Source organism: Morus notabilis, unplaced genomic scaffold (genome assembly GCF_000414095.1).
Source record: "Morus notabilis unplaced genomic scaffold, ASM41409v2 Scaffold309, whole genome shotgun sequence".
In the NCBI taxonomy this organism is placed as follows: domain Eukaryota; kingdom Viridiplantae; phylum Streptophyta; class Magnoliopsida; order Rosales; family Moraceae; genus Morus; species Morus notabilis.
In genome coordinates this window covers 53,269-62,634 of record NW_010363544.1, presented here as the reverse complement: position 1 = coordinate 62,634, position 9,366 = coordinate 53,269, and the positions used below count along the sequence as shown (strand labels likewise).

The following is a 9,366-nucleotide window of genomic DNA, read 5'->3' as shown; positions in this document are numbered from 1 at the left end:
GAGGCATGCGTGAGTGAAGTGAGGCGAGAGGCGAGAGGCGAGAGGAGAGGAGGGAGGCGAGAGGCGAGGACAGCAGAGGAGAGGAGAGACTGAGGTGAGGACGAGGGATTTAGGAATTAGATTTTGGGCTACAGGCTTCAAAACGGCCGGGTCGGGGCATTGCGGGTTCAAGAATGCCCGACTCGCCCCCCAACCTGTACAGTGCGGTTGAGACCATTTTAATTTGGAAAAAAAAAAAAAAAAAAAAACCTATTTAGTCGGGTCGTGCGGGTCGGATCGTGCGGATTTTTCAGGTTCGAGCTTAATTCTTACACCCGTAGTCACAATGCCCGGTAACCAAAGAAAAAAAGAAGAAAAATCATCTGCGTTGCTTTGTAGATTTCTAGTGAGGATTTGAGAGAAGTTGAGACAGTGATGAGTGAGTGATCAAGAAGTTTTTGGTGAAAATTAAAATTGTGTCGTTGTTATAATTTTGAAGCCAACAATTCAATAGAAACAAGCACGATTTGTAACAAAAGTTTAGTAAGGTCGCTCGTCTTTCATTGATCAATGACTTCAATTGGTTGGATTATAATAGAGCTGTAAGTTTAGATCAAAATTAACACAAGTTGGTATGAGAGTCATAAGTTTAGATCAAGTTAAAAGAGCTGGTATGAGACCCGTTACTGTTGATCCGTTCTGAGGTTTCGAGCCTAAAAGTTTATTTGGGCCGGCCTAGCTCGGTTCGAACGCCTTCTTCTCAAAAATTTTTTTTTTTTAAAAATACATTATAAAATTTCTAGTTGGACCAAGTCGGCCCTAAGTATTTTGGGTTTTAGAGCCAAGTTAGACTGACGCTCTCTCCTTTAAAGTTTGGCCGGCCCGGCCTAAAGGAACAGAGGGACAAATCAAGGATTTAATTTTAGTGAGGGCAAAAAAAGGCATATGAATTATATATATACTTGAATCAAAAATTGGGGAGTGTTAGCTTAATAATACAAATTTATTTAGGGGGAGTGTTAACTTTCTATGTGCTTAATAATAAAAATTTATTACTCCCGATAACTGTTAGATATAGAATTCAAAAGTAAATTTAATACGACTAATAATTTATTGTTTACAGCCTAACTAAGATAATACAATAAATCTGAAAAAAGGGGAAGAAAACAAATATAAGTATCATATTTAAATCTAACAAATTCTCACATTCTTATTATATTTGACGAATAAATTTAAATTTACATACATTATGAAGAAAATATTTTAAGGAATAATCAAAATAATGAATGGAATTTTTTTAGAAGTAAATTGAGAGAAAAGAAAAGGGTGTTCGAGAAGATGAGAATGGAGTTGAATAGGCAGGTAGTTTAGAAGAATGCGAGAAATATTAGAATACATATAAATAGGGAAGTATGCGAGAAATATATTAGAATCTATTATTACATACATATAAGGGAGAATCGGTTTTTTTGGCTTCAGAACGAAACGTTTCGTTCAAGTTTTTTTTTTTGGGCTTCCTGGTGGAGGAAAAATTCCAGTGTGGTAGGATTTACTAGCAAAGCAACGTGTTAAGACGCGACTAGACAAGGCTTGTAGTGCGATCCACGTGCACAATCGAAAGGCCTGTTCAAATATGTATCCACGTGTCGTAATATAATTCACTGAGAAAAATGAGCTCACATATAACCTAGACATAGAATCTTCCGCGCCTCCCTTTGTGGCCGACAACAATTACCACGTGTCGTAGCGTCATTGGCTTGCGTGAAAAGTGACGGGCCCGACTTGCTGCCGCACTGCCCCTCTTGTCGGCCCCCTGTCCGCCAGATGATCTTCACACACGTTCATCCTGGCTGTTTATCTTTTTGATCCAACGGTCTAAAAAAATCCCAGTTAAATATTTTTAATTATTATGAGCTATTATATTTCTTTATTTATTACAGAGTGCTTTATAGTCTAATTTTGTCTATTTTAACACCGTTTTGTGTCAATTTTTTAATATTTTTTAGATAAAAATACAGTGAATAATCAAATTAAATTCAATAAAAATATACTAAAATAAAATTAAATCACGTCAAATTAAATAAAAAAATTAAACAAAACAATTAAAATTAATTGAATTTAAAAGACAATAAAATCATTAACAAAAAAGGTCCATACCGCCGCCCCCGCACCCCCAATGGGATCAGTGACGGGCTATGGGATTGGGCCGGTAGGCCCGATCCCTTCGCTACCACCACAGACCCCTAAAAAAATTTCAGTGTTAAAGCTTCACCACATATATCGCACCGCGAGCTTTTTCGGGCCAGACCAAATATAATTCGAATCACCATACTAGACACGTTCCTTTTATGCATTTTTCGTTATCGTTTCTTTTTTTAAAAAAATAACATAATTTTTTAATTATAATTATTTATTATATTTGTGGTATGATTTTATCCATTTTAACACTGTTTTGCATCAAAATTATGATCTTACTCAGATATAAATATTATAAATAATTCAAATACCAAATAAAATTGAACAAAAATACACTAAAACAAAATAAAATTACACCAAATTAGATAAAAACAAATTAAACAAGACAAAATAATATTAATTTAAAAAACAACAAAATAAATTAAAATAATTTATATAACCGACTCTCACGCATTAAAAACTAGTACATATAAATAGGGTGAGTGAAATCTGGTTAATTATGACTAAAGGAATAAAATGGTAGATGACCCTTTTTGTTGAAGGTTAGACGCTTTAGTTGCGACAAAAAAGGAAAAAAAATAAGCAATATACATTTGATGAACTAAAAAAAGTTTAAATTTTGAAACAGTAACGATTTTAAGAAAGAGAAAGAGAGAAATCCTAAAGTGATGATGTCATCAGTCAAGGCAAAAGAACATTAAAAAATAAAAAAGAAAGTGAATTACGATAGTTTAGGGAAATAATGTGGGCACTTGTCAAGATATGATGGGGGCACTTGTTAAGACACGGGGCACCAATTAAAAATTTGATATAATAATGAATTTTTTTTTTTTTAATACGGGTATGTGCTTCCATTGAGATGTATGTAGATCCGCGCACGGAGATAGGTAGCGCCTCTATGGAAAGCGGAAAGACAAGGATCAGGCATCAACATTGGATACCAACAAATCAGGGGAAAATGCAAGAACCACCGGTCGACCAAACAACGTTGGACGGCCTCCGACAGTTCCTTTTCCAAGAAAGTGTTGCTTGGTTATTATTGGTTACAGTTTTTTTATAACAATCCTAAACTTTAGTTAGAAAGGGACTTTTTTTCATTTACGTAAAATCACGTAAAAATTAAAAAGTATACATATTCAACAGTAGAAAAAAAAGATACGTAGATTCAACTGTTAAAAAAAATTGATTTACCGCGTACCAAAAAATCTCCTAAAAGTTAAATGTGCATATAAAATAATTCAGGAAGAAAATGAATCTTTACACTATCAAGAAAGAAAAAAAAAGGTAATCCCAGAATTGAGTGGGGCACAATCTAGAAAAATATTTAGGTCTCGTTCACTTCGCGGATTCGAGTTTTCAATTCGAGCTGAGATGTGACATTTTTCTGAGAGTTTTTCACTGTAGCAGAAAAAGTTAGATGTGACATTTTCTGAGAACTTTTTACTGTAGAAACTTAAAACTGAAAACTCGAATCGGTGAAGTGAACGAGGCCTTAGAGTGAGGTAAAATTTAGATCTTGGTCGTCATCAAACACTCTTTTTATCGACCACAAAGGTTTTGCTGAGGAACAAGATTAGCACATTGCTTATATGAGAGTGAGAGAGTCGTGAAGGTCAACAACCTAAACCTAATGGTGTTTATAAGTAAACCTAAGGCCAAAAACCTCTCTTTACCGGCTTTGGAAACCAAATTACATTTTTTTTTTTGTCCGAAAGTAACAGTAAGAAACCAAAAAAATGAAGAAATAAACACAAAATTTAAAAATAAATCCAACAAAAATCAACAATATATATATGCTTTTAATTACGTCGTTCAGATCTTCTAGTTTCGTTCTTGTTTATAGTAATCTTCATATTTGGTCAGTTATTTGACGCCACAAGAATCAATAATCAAGTTTTTAAATTCAAGCCAAAGCCAGAGCTTTCCAGTCACTTTTTGGATTATTTGTCCAAAAGAATATCAGTACCATCTTCTGGTCCTTCAAGAAAATATAACGGCAATGGCTTGCAGATTTGGAGACCATCACCATCAATATATATATATATGTGTGTGTGTGTGCGCGCGCGCGCGCGCGCGCGCATTTGATCAACATCACAACTACTTTTTTTGTTTAGACGTACTAGAGATCCCAAGGTCAGAAATCTCCAGACACCGTCGCGAGGCTAGAAATCTCCAAAGGCGTTGCGAGGTTGAAGAGGGCGACACTGAAATCACAGCTCTATTGCTGGTCGTGGCTGTCGACTTCGGTCTTCTGCGACAGATCAGCGAGAGAAGTGAAGAGAGAGCCGGAGAAAGCGCGATTTCTAATCTTCCATTACACCATAATAGACTTTTCGTAATTGTTAGTTATAACAGTTTTTAAAAAACGTTACTGCGCCTGTATATAATAACGTTTAAAAATAATTATAATATATATATATATTAAAATTTCATGACATTTTGACAGATTTATTTTATATATATTTAAAAATATATAAATGTACGCATTAAAATGAACACCAGGCGGGCATTGAAAATAATTTTCCCGGTCGCTCCTCCCTCCTTTTTTTTTTTGGTTTGAAATGAATCTAACTTCCCCATATACATTATACGAACAAAGGAAAGGAAAAAAAAAAAAAAAAACTCATTCTCCCACACTGTTGAAGACTCAGTTTAGGTTTTTCAGATCTCTCTCTTTTCAATTCAAACAAAAACAAAAGCCAGAACATCAAAAACCAAAGCTCTCTCTCTCTCTCTCGTTCAAGCTCGTGAACCCCCCATCCAAAGTTCATCAATCTCAAAAACCCAATTCCAAAACAAACCCAGTTCGTCCCCCACCTCTCAAATCCTCGGCAGGGACAGCGCTGCGATTTCAAAAATCTAGCTGGGCCAGGGTAGTGGGCTGCTGTGACGGCGTCATATGGCGAGGAAAACCCAGAAAGCCCAACGAAGCTTCCAGATCCGCCCCATGGATTTTGGTGGGGTTTCTTTGAAACTTCTAGAGATTCAGATACCCTCTCTCTCAGAATTCAGTGCATCCATGGTTTTTTTTTTCGTGTTGATCTGATTTTGTTTTTGGTCTGAAAATATTGATTCTCATGTTGTGTAGTGAGGCTCTAATGCCGAAGCTCTGGCGCTCTGACTACTACACAGAGCCACGGATCCAAGAACTAGCTGCCAAGGAAAGAGCATAACCAAGGTTCTGCTGCCACGTCAAGCAAAAACCCACAATCTCTAGGTCATAAAATTTTTGTTTTTGACAGATTTGTAAATGACAGAATAGTTTGTGACAAGTTTTTGTTTTTGACAGATTTGCAGTGGAAAACCAACATCGGTGATATCCAGAAAGCACCAGTGTCTGTTCTGTTTCTTTGGGGGGTTCTTGTATTCTTTTAGTTCTGTAAGTTTATTTGGCCGTTTGGCACTTCTTCAACCATGTATTGATGATTGTTTTCACTCTTTTAGTTTTGTAAGAGAAAGTATATTGGACTTCTGAACTAATTCAACCACAATTTTAGCTTTTTTTTCCCTGTCTTATGGCTGTGTTTGATTGATGGTTTTTAAGTTCAAAATGAATGTTCAAAGTGTCACAAATTTGCATCTCCTTCGGTTCTTATAGATTCTTGCTATTTAGGCTCCAATAATTCTGCCTTCCTGCAGCAGGTATGTATCTATAACTTGCATCTCCTTACAGATACTTAATGCTTATGTATGACAATCCTTTTAACCACTTTAATTACATACACATTAGTGCAAAGCCAGCAGGCACTACCTTATCTCCATACACAGTACATGAAATAGTAGATGGAAAAGAAGCTGCAAAGAGATCCAACGATGGTGTTTCTGATTCACAGTACTAGAGATATGATGTCTCACAAAAACGACATAAATATGGAGACAAAGATGGTAATAAGCTTTGCTTTAAATTTGTTTCCTCTGGCTCTTGTCCACGAGGGGAAAAATGTCATTTTCAACATGATGCGGATGCGAGGGAACAATCTATGAGGGGTGTTTGTTTGATTTTCTCAACAAGGAAAAATGTGAAAAGGGTCCAGATTGCAACTTCAAGCACAGCTTACAAGATGAAGGTGAGGGATATTCTCACAGGAGACGTGGATATGAAAATGCTTCAACTAACAGGTTGTTTTATTATCAACATGCTATTTTTCCGTAGATTTCAGTTTTAGTTTGGTTCATGATGTTTTTGTTATTCCTGTGATTACTTTGTTTGCAAACCATCAACTATGTTATAGTTGGACAGTCAAGGGTACTACTTCATGAAAAGTACCATTCCATCGTTGGTACTTTGTGTTTTCACGGTAACATATTCATTTCATCAGCTACAAATGAAAAAAAAAGTATAACAAATGATTGATTTGTTTATGGATTTCAGGATGAGAAATTTTTAATTTGGTATTCTGGACAAGAGGAAAGACAATTGAGAGTGAGCTCTATTATGATGATTATAAGCAGTGGAGCCGCCTCAGCCTGCCCCCGTCGCCGTATTGGGACCGCAGGCACTCGCTGCCCTGCCGCTCACCTCGGCCCTTGTATAAGCGGCCGAGGAGGGACGATGGAGGGTACGATGGGAGGAGTCCTAGAGGAGGGTTTGGACCTGGCGATAGAAGGTGAGAGGATTCTTCCTTGTTGTCTCGACATGCTTGGCAGGTTTTCATAATATATGGAAACGTCTACTTCCTTGAACCAATAAAGAAAAGGGATTGGAGTAATTTTTTTATGTGCTGTTTTTGGACTTTGAATGTTTTTCTTGGCTTCTTACATCTAAGCATATTTCTTAAACAAGGATGTTGTATTTTCTTTCTCTGAAATTAGGACTTTGAATGTTTTTGGACTTTCTTAAACGCACCAACAAGAGGTTTTTACAGGCTGGAATTGTGTGATTCTAATGAAGTTTTAGTTGTGAATGGTGTAATTAGTCTTTGCTTTATTTATAGGTTAAATGGTGGAAGTTTTAGTTGAGTTTGATTATTGTTTTGATAGTGGATCACTTTCTTACAGGTTAAACAGTGGAGATGATTTTTGTGTTGAAGCATTTTGTCAAGATGGAAGGATTTACTTCACCATTGCACTTAGACGTTTTGGATACTTTGATATCTCCAGCTATTCCTCTGTTTTCTTTACTTGTTTTGAATGTTAAGGTTTTGGACATTGTATGAATTATGTTGTAGACGTAATTTTATTGCTAACTTGGTAGATATTAATAACAATTGATATGTTGAATGTTTTATGTTTTAATTTGAATGTTCCTATTTAGATATATCACATATCTCAAAATTACCATTTATTTGAATGAATTTAAAAGGATATTAATAATAATTTTAAAAAGCTACATAACAAGGAAAAAAAGTTATTAATCTGTATTGTAGTCATGCTAAATAGCTGTAAGAGGTTGAAAATAATTTGTCTTAAACGTTATAATACCTCAATTCTATAGTGATTTTCATAACTATCTTAAAACGCTATGTTTTCTTAAGACTTTTAATAGCGTTCGATGTCCTAGCGCTCTTAAAAAGGCTATTGCTAGTGATTAATAGCGTTTTTGGTCCGCTACTGATATTGATATTTGTTGTAGTGTTCCACGACAGATCAGCGATGAGGGCAAAGGAAGATGGCAGAAATCGCGATGTTAGTTTGCGTCTCTGATCTCAGGCGACTACAGCGGCTGAGTTATCTTTAAAGAGAAAGATGGAGAGGTAAGAGAGAGATCTTGCAGGGGGAGAGAGATTGTGCAAGGGGAGACAAAGATTGTGGAGAAAGAGAGAGGGACTGTCACGCCCCCAAACCGTGGTTAGTGACGTGGAGGCTTGTTTAGAAACTTAAACCTGTTTAAGAGAGTGATTAGCAAATAATGTTGCAAATATTTTAATTTTTCAAATCCAAAACATCCAGGTATTTCTAAACAAACCCCTGCATTCAAGAGAAATTTAATTTCAAGAGGGGTGGTGAAATTTCCAACCAAACCAGTTTAAAACCACGTCTCTGGTATCAAGTCAGGAATTCCCATAGGTGTTTAGCATACATGAGTATAAACAAAAGTAAATGTGACATCAACCACAGTCTAGCAATATTTAAATTTATAATCCATAATCTTTTATACATGCCTTGAGATAAAGGATAAGAAGAAATATAACTCTTCGCTTCCCGAAGACAAGTTTACATCACCGGTAGTAGCTACCTACTCCGCACTACTCCTCACGTCGCCTGGAGGGGTTTAATACATTTGAAAACAAGAAAAATGAGCGAAATGTCCAGTAGAATATAATTTTTGTAAAACATAGTAAATAAAAGTAATCACGGTCTGAAGACATACACTCGGAACCGGTCATCCCTTTTTAGAAAAGGAAATACTCACATAGTAGAAAATGTCTGTATAATGAAAGTGTGCAGCTCATCAAACCACTAAACAAGAAGCGGTAAAATGTCTGTATAGTTAAAAGTGCAGAGCCATAGTTCCACTAAACAAGAAGTGGATCCGTACGGGTTTCGGGACCTGCCTCCAAGGATGCGATTCCTGTTGGGAATGGTGTCCTAGAAGCATAAGATGTAATAGGATATTATTATTTATTTAATAAAACAGTTTATTCATTATTTTATGTGCATATATTTATGAATATTTTATGAATATTAATAAAAATTTCATGATTATTTATGTAACCTTAAACATTGTATATAAGTGTTATATACGAGAAGATAATATTTAAGGATAATAATCAAAAAGCAATGTTCATAATGAATTTAATTATAGTTCAGAATCTTTAATTAAAACATTATTAATACATGTCATTCTCATTTAGAATGAAACGGTGTTATCCGCACTGTTAATATAGTGAGATATTGAATGAGTGTATTTCGCATAATGAGATTATGTGGAACAAGGACATAGACACAATATGAATTTCTAATAATTTCGGTTAAGTACAGAAATTTTAATTGAGTCTACCGATGGTCATATATAAAATGATTTTAATCTTGAGTTCTTAACATACTCCTATTTATGAATTTGTGTTTTTTGATTTACTCGGTACGGATTTTGAGATCCTGAATCCTATTCCTTGTATCTTGGAGACATGATGAAGTAAGTAGCCGGGAATGTTATTACACGAGATGGAATCCATTCCTTCTTAAGAAAGAAGTAGATAAATAATTCTCTTGAGGGTTGATTCGGTACTTGGACCAGTAGGAGCTCCGATT

General features: G+C 35.5%; 1 long non-coding RNA gene across 1 annotated transcript; it reads left to right on the top strand.

Annotated features, from left to right (window-relative positions):
* Nucleotides 1-4,896: 4,896 nt before the first annotated feature.
* Nucleotides 4,897-5,656, top strand: LOC21386359. Its single transcript, XR_002902746.1, has 3 exons — nucleotides 4,897-5,132; nucleotides 5,264-5,392; nucleotides 5,465-5,656. It is a non-coding gene; the product is annotated as an uncharacterized LOC21386359 (long non-coding RNA).
* Nucleotides 5,657-9,366: the final 3,710 nt, after the last annotated feature.